Here is a 15335-nt window from a genome sequence, read left to right on the forward strand (position 1 = left end):
TATCTTAGTAATAAAGCTAATACTCTCTTAGCGACTAAGCTCAGACTTCGACAGGCCCAACGTATCATCCCCTCTATTCTTCATAATGGTAAAATAGCCATTTCCCCTAAAGATATAGGAGACTTGATTAGATCATATTATGCCAGCCTCTATAGTCTAAATAAAGGGACTCCCACTAGTACTCCCTCTGTTGAAGAGATACAGAAGTTTTTGAGCGGGCTGAACCTTCCTGTCTTAGAGGAGGAGTCACTGAACCCACTTAGTACCCCCATCACCATAGAAGAGTTAAAAAATGCTATCTCGCAATTAAAAAGAGATAAAGCCCCAGGTCCAGATGGCTACACGGGACAGTTTTACAAAACTTTTGGTGAAAGCTTATAGCCCATACTCCTTAAAACTTTTAATGCATTCATGTCCACTGGTACATGTCTTAGGGAATTTCTTGAAGCAGAAATAATAACCATCTTGAAACCAGGTAAAGACCCTCAATTGTGTCAAAATTATAGGCCTATTTCGCTAATTAATACGGAAATCAAATTATATTCTAAAATCATAGCCAATCGACTTTCAGTAGTCCTAAATAAGATTATTCATGCCGACCAAGTCGGGTTCATCCCGGGTAGAGAGGGACCCGACAACACACGTAGGCTCACCTCTATTTTATATGAAGCCGAGAGAAGGAAAGTGCCCTTCCTGGTTCTGTCACTTGATGCGGAGAAGGCATTTGACAGGGTCAGATGGGATTACATATGGGAGGTTTTAAAGGTATTTAACATTCCTCATCAATTTATTAGAGCTACTCAGGCCCTATATTCAAATCCTTCTGCTAAGGTCAATGGGCTTGGATTCAAGTCAACCTCTTTTGATATACTGAATGGCACTAGGCAGGGCTGCCCCCTTTCCCCCCTATTGTTTGCATTGTCCATAGAACCCCTCACTCAGTTGATCAGAGTAAACGCGGATATTTCAGGTATGGAGTTTAGTGGCTCCCAACACAAAATAGCCTTATTCGCAGATTATATCACACTTTTGCTCACTACGCCCATAAGTTCTATGTCAGCGGTCTTTAAGAATATTGAACAGTTCGCACAATGCAGTTCTTACAAGCTAAATTACACAAAAACGGAAGTTTTACACATAAATATTCCATTTTCAGATTTAGAGTACCTACAAAAATTATACCCTTTCCAGTAGTCATCCATTTCTATTAAACATTTGGGCATCCATTTAAGCCCAAACCTCGACATAGTTATCTCCAAAAACTTTTCTGATCATTTGCCCGAATTCAGAAAACTCTTAGAAAGCTGGGAGTTTAGGGAGTTCTCCTGGACGGGCAGAATAGCGGCAATTAAGATGTCTCTCCTCCCGAAGCTCACGTATCTTTTTTGATGCATGCCCTTGTCTGTCCCTAGACCAATACTTAACAAGTTTCAAAGTCTCATTACCACGTACATTTGGTCTGGAAGGAGATCAAGTGTAGCCACCTCTGTCATCCAACAGCCTATACATAGGGGGGGTTGGCATTTCCGAGTATCCTATTATATCATGATGCTGCTCAGTTATCCCATCTTACAGGATGGAGTTTTAGTGAAACTATATATAGATGGCAAGAAATAGAACAATCATTCCTACCTAAAGGTCTGTTGCTTTCAGACTTATAAATTTCAAAAAACTCCAGCCACCGATTTCTTTAAAAGACCTTTATTCTTTTGTCATGGGTCCCATTGATATACAACGTTTCAAGCCAGCATTAGGCTCTTAGTCATGTACACTTTAACTATACAGGTTTCTGCTACTTATACCTACACCTGTTAGTCACTCACCTGGTGTTAATTAACCCATTCCATAAGGAACACAACTATTGCTATTGCAACAGTGACATCTTGTGGATGAAAGATATAGTACACCACATGTTTTTATTCTGAATTTTTCAGTGTTCCTTCATGGAATGGATGAACACCATCACACATTCTTAAAATCACATAAAACCTATATACAATTTAAAAGAGGAGTATAAAATCCCAATATCTATAGAGCCACAGTAGTAGGAATCAATGTACATAATACATTCCCATTATCATAAATTTCAAACAAAAAAATAAACATACAGAAAAATTTAAAGAGATATACCTTCCCAAAAACACCTGTTTTTTAAAAAAAAAATATATTTTATTTTTCAAATCCTATTTGCCAATATTTGACCAGTTCTTATTATCCTTAGATATTTGCCAGTATTTGACCAGTTATTATTATCCATAGATATTAATGTCTATACCCATAATATTTTTATGTATTAGTTGACTTATCCATACGCTACATAATTAATTAGAGGTCAACAAAACAGACTCCAATCAAAGTCTTTATTTAGACCCCTAGGGGTCAGGCAATCTAGTTTATAGATCCAGAACATCTCCCTCATTTGGAGCTTTGAGGAACACTTTGTGTACTCTAACTCACTTTTTCAAACTCATGGGGTCTCCTGGTGGAGATTTATTGACGATGTGTTTGGCGTGTGGGGGGGCGACGTTGGGAGCCTATTAACATTCATAGAAGATTTGAATTGCTCAGTGCAAGGATTGAAATTTAGTATGAATATGAGTGAAGTAGGTATAGAATACTTGGACACTTATGTATATAAAGACAAAGGTTTTTTAGAAACTGATCTATATATAAAAAAAACTGATAAAAATAATTTGCTACAATATGGCAGCTGCCATCCAGAAAGTGTGTTTAAAGCAATACCTAAGAGCCAGTTCACTAGGGTTAAGAGAATTGTATCAGATAGCAATAAATGTAAACAAAGATTAGGGGATATGGCGAATAAATTTATTGCCAGAAAATACCCTAGAAATTTGATAATGGAACAATTGGCTAATGTAGAAGCTGGCTCTAAACAAAATCAGAGACAAGGAAAGCTAGGCAAGAAAGGAGAGAACAACATAATATTTGTCACCCAACATAACAGGTTCAGTCAAAAAATAACCAGTGTCTTAAAAAGACACTGGCATATAATAAGGGAATGTAATCCACAAGTAGAAGAATTTAAACAGGTGCCCATGGTAGCATATAAGAAAAATAAAAGTATTAAGGATTTGATTGTACACACTGACATAGGTTCTGCTAAAAGGAATATCCAATTAACAATTGGTAGTAAAAATAATGGCTGTTATCCGTGCTTGAACTGCAGCCATTGCAGTTCCATGATAAAAGGAAAAAACTTTTATCATCCAACTAGCGGACGGAAATTCACAATAAATAAATATTTCACATGCAGAACCACCTTTGCTATTTATATGATCAAGTGTCCATGTGGACTAATCTATATAGGCGAGACCTGCAGAGAGGTAAGGGAGAGGATAACAGAACATAAATCAAACATAAGATGTAAAAATATGGAGGCTCCTGTGTCCTCTCACTTCCTCTCTGCAGGTCATAATATTAGTCAACTTAGATTCCTTATCATAGATCAGGTAATGAAACCAAGAAGGGGTGGTGACAGGGAACATCTCCTCAAAATGAGGGAGATGTTCTGGATCCATAAACTAGATTGCCTGACCCCTAGGGGTCTAAATAAAGACTTTGATTGGAGTCTGTTTTGTTGACCTCTAATTAATTATGTAGCGTATGGATAAGTCAACTAATACATAAAAATATTATGGGTATAGACATTAATATCTATGGATAATAATAACTGGTCAAATACTGGCAAATATCTAAGGATAATAAGAACTGGTCAAATATTGGCAAATAGGATTTGAAAAATAAAATATATTTTTTTTTTTAAAAAAAAACAGGTGTTTTTGGGAAGGTATATCTCTTTAAATTTTTCTGTATGTTTATTTTTTTGTTTGAAATTTATGATAATGAGAATGTATTATGTACATTGATTCCTACTACTGTGGCTCTATAGATATTGGGATTTTATACTCCTCTTTTAAATTGTATATAGGTTTTATGTGATTTTAAGAATGTGTGATGGTGTTCATCCATTCCATGAAGGAACACTGAAAAATTCAGAATAAAAACATGTGGTGTACTATATCTTTCATCCACAAGATGTCACTGTTGCAATAGCAATAGTTGTGTTCCTTATGGAATGGGTTAATTAACACCAGGTGAGTGACTAACAGGTGTAGGTATAAGTAGCAGAAACCTGTATAGTTAAAGTGTACATGACTAAGAGCCTAATGCTGGCTTGAAACGTTGTATATCAATGGGACCCATGACAAAAGAATAAAGGTCTTTTAAAGAAATCGGTGGCTGGAGTTTTTTGAAATTTATGGACTTTGGTGAGACTTGGCAAGTCTGTTACTCCGTGCCCCACTGGAAGAGGTAAATTGGTGTGCTGTTTTCCATTTTTTTGCTTTCAGACTTACCCTGGATCCCTATACATATGCGAAAGACCTTAAAAATAGTTCACCCCCTTGTCTTGGACTCTCTGAAACACTGGGATCTCAAAAAGCATACGCTAACGATTTCCCCACATCCCTCTCCCACATACAGAATCCGTAGTGTCTTAATTTCGTTATCTCAAACTCATATAGGTACTTGGTCAGAGACTGCTAATCTTCCAATCTCAGCTCTATATAGAAATGGCACATTAATAACTTTCGATGAGGCAAGACAGAAGTTTACTCTACCTAACTCACTCCACTTTGACTTTATCAGATTAGCCAGTATCCTTAAATCTTGGGGTTTAGCAGGACAATCTGGCCAGACATTTACTAAGTGGGAACAGAGGTGGAATGCGGGTAGATCCCTTAAAGGCACCCTCTCGTTTCACTATAGCTTTCTGATATCCCCGCTAGAACCTACCAAGCACAGCCAATATAGAGCTTGGGAAAGGGACCTGGATATAGATATAGAGATAGATATATGGCTAGGGGAACTACTCTGATCCAAAAAATAACTACATTGTGCGACTTTGTGGGAATTATACTATAAAGTAACTACTCAGTGGCACCTGGTTCCAGTCACTTTACACAAATACTATCGAACTTCCTCTCCCCTGTGTTGAAGAGATTGTGGTAACCTAGGGACACATTTACACATCTGGTGGGAGTGCCCGAAAATTAGATGTTTGTGGAGAGGTGTTTTTCGTGTTTTGAGCGCTTTGAAGATTTCTGTACGCTTTGATCCGCTATGGGTCTCCTGCATCATGGATACTCAAATTTAGCAGAGGCAGAAAAAATCTTAACTTCATACATACTAATGGCTACAAAACTAGCTATAGCTAGAGACTGGAAACAGTCTTCTCCCCCGACATTAAGTAAAGTGAGAGCTATTGTAGACTACAGAAAAAATATGGAAGATTATGCCTTCCGATCCCTAAATAAAACTGATTTATACCATGAGATTTGGAGTAACTGGAATGATCTTTATTGGGTTTAGACTCTCACAGACCACATACATACCCAGCTCCAAGTTAAGGCTCGCTTTCACACATTCCTCTCCCCTTTCCTTGGTCTTATATATTTATTTATTTATTTTTATTTTTTTTCTCGGCTCTCTTCATCTCCCCCTTCTAGCTGGTATCCAGAAGTCCTAGATGCTCAATATATAATAAATAATTTGTGTCCCCCTTGTAGCTACAAGGCTTACATTAGAGTTCAGGTGGACCAGTCGGTCCTTAATAATAGCTACGTTCATCATGTCATGTAAATATTATAAATCAAGGATTTAATTTAAAAATTTAATGCAGTGTCTTATTCAGGTATAGCTGTTACAACTAAATTTTGTCTGATGAGATTTATTGTTTTATTACTACTGTTTCTGTATTGGATCACTTATTCAGTCTCATAGTATCCTCTGTAACAAGACTTTGCTTTTTTGTATTTGTTATATTTCTAATAATCCTCAATAAAAGAATATTTATTAAAATGCTGCTGGATTTTCCCAACACAGTTCTGTTCGTCCGTGTTCACAGGACGCTTTAATCTACCACTCAGTGTAAACCACCTATGCGCAATGATGTAATGACATGAAGGGGACGAGACTGACGCGTTTCACGGACGTAACTCGGCTTCATCAGAGGTTTTGCAACCATACGGACATTCCCCTTGCTCTAAGGACATTCATAATGTGTAAATGAAAGAAGCGACACCCTTAAGGGGGCTAAAGTGCGTGGTGAAAAATACGTGTGAGGTATCTTTTATAATACCTCTAGAAGTTTAAAAGAGAAACACTGCAGTGCACAGGATATGAGTGATAGCTGCCAAAATGAGTAGTGGCTGCTAGAGAAAGTAAATATGTGCTATACAGTGCTACAAATAGCTACAAGAGGCTACAGAATATTGCTACAAAATGTTGTAAAAAGCTCCAAAGTGATAAAGTGCTACAAAAATACTATTACAAGTACAGTATCTAATATCAAATACAAAACTGTTTAAAATGTGAGTGTGTAGTTTAAAGGACCAGTCAACATTGTAGATTTGCATAATTAACAAATGCATGATAATAAGTCAATGCAATAGCACTTAGTCTGAACTTCAGATGAGTGGTAGATTTTTGTTAAATAAATTGCAAAGTTATGTCTATTTCCACTCCCCCTGTACCATGTGACAGCCATCAGCCAATCACAAATGCATATACGTATATGCTGTGAATTCTTGCACATGCTCAGTTGGAGTTGGTGACTCAAAAAGTGTAAATATAAAAAGACTGTGCACATTTTGTCAATGGAAGTAAATTGGAAAGTTGTTTAAAATTGCTGCTCTATCTGAATCATGAAGTTTAATTTTGACTTGAGTGTCCCTTTAATAAACAGTGGATTCTCGCAAGATACCAGTTTGTACTTTATAAATAGATAATCCGGTTAATCTATTTAAAAACAACTTATAAACAGCAATATGAAAGGTTTAAAAACAACAATGGCAGTGAGCATTCATTATAAAAAACATTATGCAGGAAACATAGCTAATATCATTGGCCAAGATATATATAAAAACATAGCGAATAGAGCAAGTAGACACCAGAGTGGATGTTGGCAACAGACTTAACCTGTTCCTAAAGAAATGGCGCAGATTAATACTAACCTTTGAATTGCAAATTCAGAGGCAGATATTATTGCCTTTTCGCCACACTGAGGTATTCCTGGAAAGCTCCCTGAGGGGTGAGTGGACACATGTGTTCCCTTTAAAAGACTCCTAAAGGAAATGGAAAGACTGAGAAAGAGGAGAGAGAGCTTTGGTCAGAGAGGAGCTCCTGACAGAGAGAGAGGGGAGACCCCCCTTTTTTCTTTTTTTTTTTTTTTTTCTTTTTTCTTCACACTGGGCATTAATCAGAGGCGTAGCAGATTAACGTGGAAGGACTTTAAGTCCTAGTTTGAAGGATGTGGGAGGGAATGGGGTTTTGTTATTTCAAGTTGGGAGAGTTGGGTAGGGGGGTTCTGGGTGGGTTTATAAACTCAAAAGGCAAGAGTTAACTATTGGTGAACACTACTGATATTTCATGTATACTAAAGACATCTAAATTGCTGCTTTGATGAGTAATGCTTAATGACATTGTTCCCAACTGCGTTTGGGCTTGATCTGTATCTAATAGATGTAAGTACTGCTCTTCACCTATGTTGCTCTTAATAAAAAGAATTTAAAAAAAAAAAAACATAGCGAATAGCTGCAGCAAAAAAAAATTGAATAAATAAATACAAAATGAGTGAAAGTAAAAAGTAAAAAAATGAAAGAATTGGATATTGTCCAGTGTAATATTGTCCAAAAAGTATAAAAGGTTCCAATGTTTTTTTAAGTATTTTCCCAAGAGAAAAGAGTGCGGGGACTGGTCCATTGTGAAGGATCAGATGAACTGAAACACAGATACCTAGAAAAAAAAGTAAGACAGGTGCACCAAAAACTGCAAAAATACCAGAGCTTATAAAGGAAGTGTGCTCACTGTATAAACTCGGGCTAGTATGTCGAAATAGTACGGAGGATTGGTCAACGCGTTTCAGCCTATAGTAAGGCCTTTATCAAGACATTCATCTTGGGATTTGCTGAATTCAGGTGTATCCCGCTAGCTATTGTGCCTACACATACCTCATGTGTTTGAGGTTGTTTCCTGTGAGTAGTTCCTAGATTGGGGATCGGGCTTGCATTTGTGTTTGTTTAACTTTATTAAAATACTGCACTTAGAGTCTTTTGTGCGCTTTCCTTCTTCATTTTTTTCCAGACACTTTGTTCACCTGATTTGGCTGTCAGGCCAGCGAGAGCAGCCGGACTCCAGGACAAGTGCCATTAATTCGAACTCTGCATACTACTGAATCATCGGATTTATGAGACTTTACAATAACTAGGTGTTAATTATACATTTGCATTTCATTTTGTTCCAAATCGAAATTCGGTCGAATTTGCCTAATTCAGAGATTCGAATCGATTCGAATTTCCGAATTACCCTAGCAACGAAACTAAACTAATCCGAGTGTATTTGTAACAAATAAATCCGAATTAGTTCGGATTTCTTTGTTACATTTGAATGGCCATGGACTAATCACAATTCAGTATAAAATTTTAATTTAGTCAGATTTAGTGAGATTGAACAGTGAAATAATAATTTGTGTAACTTGGAACCATCTGAATCAACATAACACATACCGAACTTCCGAATTTACGAATTGAATCCGAAATACATCCAAATACATCCGAATCCGAATGAATCTGAAACAAATACATTTAAATCGATCCAAAACGAAATTAGAAAAAATCTGAATCAGTCCGAAACTAACCGAAACAAATTTTTCAGCTGTGCACATATCTAGTGTTAATTATACACCACTATTGTTTTTTTAGCGTTTTTTCTATTATTATTATTATTTTTAAATGGTATTGAATGTTTTGTTTGTTTTAGGTGTGCGCTTACCAGTGAGGGGCCATTAGGGAAATATTGTATTTGCACTTTTGTCAAACCCTCATTATCTTTTGTTATTTTTATTTGCAATAAATGTATTTTAACAACAAATATATATTAGTGATAGTCAATAGCAATTGAAGCCCTTATTACACAAAACTGTGTCCATTACCAAGACCTTCTATCAACATTACATTCAGAAAAAATGAATATTAGTCTTGCACTTAAAGGGATATGACACCCAAAACATTTATTTTGTAATTTAGACAGAGCATAGCATTATTAAAAATGTCAAATTTACATCTATTATTAAAGTAGTGCTCTTGCAAATGGATATCATTCTTGCAAAACTGCTGTCATATAGTGCTCCAGACACGTGCACACTTCAAATATTATGTCCCTGCTTTTGAACAAAAGATACCAAGAGATCAAAGAAAATTTGATAAGAGAAGTAAATTACAAAGTTGCTTTAAAATTGCATGCTCTATCTGAATCATGGGGAAAAAAAGTTGGGGTTTTATATCTCTTTAAGAGTTATAGATGGCGTTATGCAAACAAATACACAATATGTATTATATACTACTAGTCCTAAAGCCCGGTCACACGGGCCATTTTTTGCAGTACATCGGTCCCACCCCTTGCTCTCTCTCCCTCCCCCTCTATTTTGCTCTCCCCCTCTCTTTTGCGCTTTCTCGCTCCACCTCTCTTTTGCTCTCTCTCCCCCCTCTCTTTTGCTCTCTCTCCCCCCCCCCCTTTTTTGCTCTCTCTGCCCTCTCTTTTGCTCTTTCCCATCTATTTTGCTCCCTCCCCCTCTCTTTTGCGCTCTCTCTCTCTCCTCTCTTTTGAGCTCTCTCTCTCCCCTCTCTTTTGCGCTCTCTCTCTCCCCCTCCCTTTTGGCTCTCTCTTCCCCTCTCTTTTGCACTCTCTCTCCCCCCTCTCTTTTGCTCTCTCCCCCTCTCTTTTGTGCTCTCTCGCTCCACCTCTCTTTTGCGCTCTCTCGCTCCTCTCTTTTGCTCTTTCTACCCCCTCTCTTTTGCTCTCTCCCCCCTCTCTTTTGCTCTCTCCCCCTCTCTTTTGCTCTCTCCCCCCTCTCTTTTGCGCGCTCTCCCCCTCACTTTTGCGCTCTCTCTACCCTCTCTCTTTTGCACTGTCTGCCCCTCTTTTGCACTCTCTCTCCCCCTGTCTTCTGCGCTCTCTCCCCCTCTCTTTTGTGCTCTCTCCCCCTCTCTTTTGCGCTCTCCCCCTCTCTTTTGTGCTCTCTCTCTCTCCCCCTCTCTTTTGCTGTCTCTCTTTCCATCCCTCTCTTTTGCTCTCTCTCCCCCCTCTCTCTCCCCTCTCCCCCCTCTCTTTTGCTCTCTCTCCCCCTCTCTATTGCTCTCTCTCCCCCCTCTCTTCTTTTGCTCTCTCTCTTCCCCTCTCTTTTACTCTCTCTCTTCCCCCCTCTTATTTTCTCTCTCCCCCTCTCTTTTGCTCTCGCTCTCCCCCTCTCTCTTCCCTCTATTTTGCTCTTTCACCTCTCTTTTGCTCTTTCCCCTATATTTTGCTCTCTCCCCCCTCTTTTTTGCTCTTTCCCCTCTCTTTTGCTCTCTCTTACCCACGCCCGCTCACGTCCAGCCACGCCCACTTCCGCCCACCGTCACAATGCCAGAGCAGATCAGGTAGACTCTAAGGCCAGGTGTGTTTGTCCTCGTGCTGTCTCTACTGCGCATGACAGCTTCGGACAAACACACTTTGCCTTTTATATTATAGGATTTAATTCCAAATCCATTTTGATGTATGTGTTGTTTATAATTCAGGGTTTAAGCACAGCATGGAATGAAATGCATCTGACAAACAGACATAAACCAATTTTTATTCCCTTTTGAGCAAGTGCCCATACATGCACGTGCACACGCACACATACACCTTCAAATTTAACCCCAGAATGCTCCTTAAAGGGTCATTAAACCACAGCTTTTTTGTTCAGATAGAGAATACAATTTTAAACAACTTTCCATTTTACTTATATTATCCAATTTGATTCATTCTCTTGGTATACTTTATTGAAGGAGTAGCAATACACTTCTGGGAGCTAGCTGAACACATTGGGTAAGCCAATCAGCAGTTCCTAAGTTCGTAACTAGGTATCATTTTCAATAAAGGATACTAAGAAAACAAAATAAATTAGATAATAGAAGTAAATTGGAAAGTTGAATAAAATCACATGCTCTATTGGAATCATGAAAAGAAAAATGTGAAATATGTCCGTTTAAGGTGGGCAGTCACAATTTAGATATTCATAATGTAGAAAGAATGATATTTGCAATGCAGTTTGAAAATTACAAATAATCAAGGTTTAAATATCAAACAAATATTAAATGATAACATTTGAAAATCTATTTCTATAGACATATTAAAATACAGTATATGAAAAAAAACTTTCTATGCTGAAATAGGAATATTCTAATCTTAAACTTCATAATTAAATGTTACATTTGATAATCAAAGTTCCATTTGTCAAAGGGAAAAAAAATATATTTTATTTTACATGACTGTAATTGGCAAACAAATCACTCATTTTAAGAAAGAATGGATATAATCTACATTCATAATTTTTAAAAGTCATTTGATCAGGGGGTCAAAAGAGGCTTAGATACAAAGTAATCACAGAGGTTACAAGTTTATTAATATAACAGTGCTGGTTATGCAAAACTGGGGAATTGGTAATAAAGGGATTATCTCTGTCTTTTTAAACAATTTTTTGAGTTCACTGTCACTTAAAAAAAACATACTCTAGTTTTTCAGCACACATTAGGCTGGGTTGTAAAGATTTGGGCAAAGCTTTATACTGGTACTAGAGTATCACCCTGAAAGATTTTCTGCCAAACTAGTAACTTCGCTCACCCTAGCTGGAGAACCCGCCAAGGCAAAAAAAAAAAAAGCCCCAAAATTGTTACACACATTATTTCAAGGTACTATTATTTAAAATATATTGATATTGCTACTGTCTAATACTAAACAGACAAATAATTAATATCAGATAAACATCTCAGAATAATCCTGCATTCATAACTTTTACTGCAATATTCCCCTGCACTACACAATAAAGCTTCCTGGTGTTTGTAATTTCATAATGTAAAATAAAATAAAAAGTTGAAAAACGTGTTTCTTGTGTATTTTTTGTGTTCTCATCTCAGACTACACAGTTATCTATCAGTAATGAGCATTAATAAGCAGCTAACAGCGACCATGGCTCCTGCATAATGTATAATTACTTTGTTGATTTCAGGGAATTGGATTACTCTGGGAAAATGGCTAAATTTGATGAGGGATATAGCAGAAAAAGCTTAAATTAGAACCATGTCACCACGTCATGTCTTAAGGCTATAAGATTAATTAACTTGTGTTTTGTCCATTGAATTTCCTTAGTGAATCTTACAGGGAGATTTGAAACGAAGAGAATAAGCCCTTTATTTACAGCACTGTGGCTAAGATTTATTTTACAATTAATCGTCTGCGGTTAATTTGGTTAAAACACTGTCTGGGATTGTATTTAAAAAAGACAAAGGCCCATATTCAAAAAAGTTATTAACCCTTTGTACAATTTAGATACCAGTTTCCCAGGTAACACTTTTCAAACATAATTTAGCATTAAATGGACATTAAACACTAGATTTTTCTTTGCATAAATGTTTTGTAGATGATCCATATATATAGCCTTAAATAGTTTTATACTGGATTTTTATATCAGTATTTGTGCATATTTTTCTTTATAGTAGTGTCTATTACATGCAGTTATATGAAAATTGGTGTATGCTGTCCCTTTAAGGATATTAATCATGTATTTTGTTTTGTTTTGTTTTTTTGACATTGTATGGTTTTGAAAGAATAAACAACTGAAGTATGAAAAGGGATATGAAACACATTTTTTCTATCATTATTCAGATTTTTAAATTTTCCAGTTTACTTCTAGTATGAATTTTGCTTCATTCTTTTGGTATCCTTTATTGAAGGAGGAGAAATGCACTACTATGAGCTAGCTGCACAAATTAGTAAGCGAATGACAAGAGGCATATATGTGCAGCCAGTCAGCAGCTAGCTCCAAGCTCCTGAGTCTACCTAGATATCCTTTCTAACAAATGATACAAAGAGAACTAAGCAAATTAGATAATAGAAGTAAATCTTAAAGTTGTTTAAAATTGTATGCTGTATCTGAATCATGAAGGAACAATGTGGGGTTTATATTCCCTTAATTCATTAGAGTCTTGCATTATTGCTTACCTATACCTATGAGTTTTAGTTTCTGCAAATGACTTAAGCACATAGTTAAAGTCAGCTCTGCACTGGCAATACACTTCTATTTCGAAGACCTCTGCTGAGTCAATCAGAAATGGTATATTTGTGTAGCCCCCAATCGACTCTATGTTCATTTTAAGATTGGAAGATTATTGCCCATCCAGAAGAGTCCTAAATATATATTTAAACCCTTTGTGGACATCAAACACATAGGTACTGTATAGGAGCATTTTTATCACAACGTTATGCCCCTTCTATATACATACTATATTTTTATATTTTATAAATATTCATTGATGAAAATTGCGGTGTCTTAAAAAAGTAAGTAAAGTAAAAATAACAGAGCAACATTCTATCAGGGGTAACGTGATAAACAAACAAATGCAAACAGAACTATATCAATCTTCTAAAAAATGTTTTTTATTTATTCATACTAAAAATCACATAATGTTATGGCACAGGTATTTGCAGCTTTATTAAACTGCGTTACAACAATATAAACTAGTGAAAAAAAAACAATGTCTTACAAGTGCTTGCTTTAACTATGTGTTTTACAGGGACACTGCACTGTAAAGTGCCCCCCCCCCCCCGTGCACATAAATGATTTACATCTTTGAAATGAAACATAATTGCAATATACATCTATTACCAAAATGCTTCTAATAAAAGTTATTGTTTTAGTGTTAACATTTCTCTCTGCATGTGCATGTGAAGCATAGCTAGATATTCTTAGTGCACCAGCATTTTAAATACTACAGCTGCTTACAACACCAGTGGGGCTTGTATAATGTCAGCAATTAACAAATTGAGTCATTACTAGATGGTACAAGCACCTTAGACTCTCTGAGCAAGTGTTGTGTTTAAAATGCTGGTGCACAGTGCATACTTAAATACACTTTGAAACAGCTATAGCTTTTATTAGAAGCATTTTTGCTAAAACATGTGTATTACAAAAATACTTCTATTCAAAACTCAAAAGCAGCCATGTGGATTTCAATTTTGGCTGAACTGTCCCTTTAAATCACTTGTTTCCTATAATAATAATAATAATAAAAAAACTACAATAAACTATCAGTTGTCAGTTCCTGGCATAGATGCATAATCCAATTACACAGCAGTTTTGAAAATACCTTTATCTTTAAGTGAAGTACACATATCCAGATTAAATCACATTACTTTATTAATAAGATTGTATTTGGTCTAGATTTAGAGGATTAGTCCTTGCTTCAAAAGCAGATGGCCTACATTCAACTGAGCCACAGAAAGCATTTAAATATGACTATAATTTGCTTTTTTTTTCTTCCTTCTCCTTTCTTCCTTCTCTTTTTGTCTTGTCGTTGTTTGTGGTATGAGTGGATGCCCTCCCCCTCTCTCATAGCGGAGAGAGAGGTGGAAGGGTGTAAAAACTCTGAAAAACCCCAACATGGGTACGAGAATATATTATGTTTGAACCCTACTGTTAGATCAAGATGGAGATATAATTATAAGTATTACTATATGACTGTAATATGATGTTTTCTTTGTCTTTAAGCTATACCCATTTTGTTTCAATAAAAAATTTATACAAAAAAATAATAATTTGCTTTCCGTGTCAAAAGAAAACTGTGCACACATGCTAGTCAGTAAGTAGCAAAGTCCCCCATGCTAGCAAATGTAATCTCTGTACAACAGGGGTGTCATACTTTTTGTGAAGTTTATAAGTCATGTGCTATTGATCTTTGACACAGTCAAAAAGGTAAAACGTACGTCGGAGTTGGTCATACCATTACATAAAGAAGAGGAATCTTACCTAAACCTGAAACAAATAAAAATGCCAAAGTTTTTGCACAAATACAATATATATAGAATACTTATTTTGTATTTAGATCTTTTGTAATTCTGCAAATCACTACTGATGTATCAATAACAAATTTGACTTTAATGTCCTTTTAAAGCGACATTGTACTGTCAAATTTTCCCCCCTTTAATATGTTCTTAGTGACCCATCCATTTTACTTGCTGAGTGTATTTAATTATTTGCAAGCAGTCCCGTTATCTTTATTTTGTCATTTGAAATAAGTGATTTTGCCTGTTAAAACCATCCCTTATACTAAAAATATAAATACTTTTGTACTTTCTAAAGAAAAGCTACATAAACAACAATTATCAGCAGCCCAGTAGGTGGTTGGAGTGACTGATACTCAAATGTTAATTTTCAATTGTTCTCTCTAAGTATCAGCCTT

The sequence above is a fragment of the Bombina bombina genome, chromosome 7 (assembly GCF_027579735.1).
Source record: "Bombina bombina isolate aBomBom1 chromosome 7, aBomBom1.pri, whole genome shotgun sequence".
NCBI lineage: Eukaryota > Metazoa > Chordata > Amphibia > Anura > Bombinatoridae > Bombina > Bombina bombina.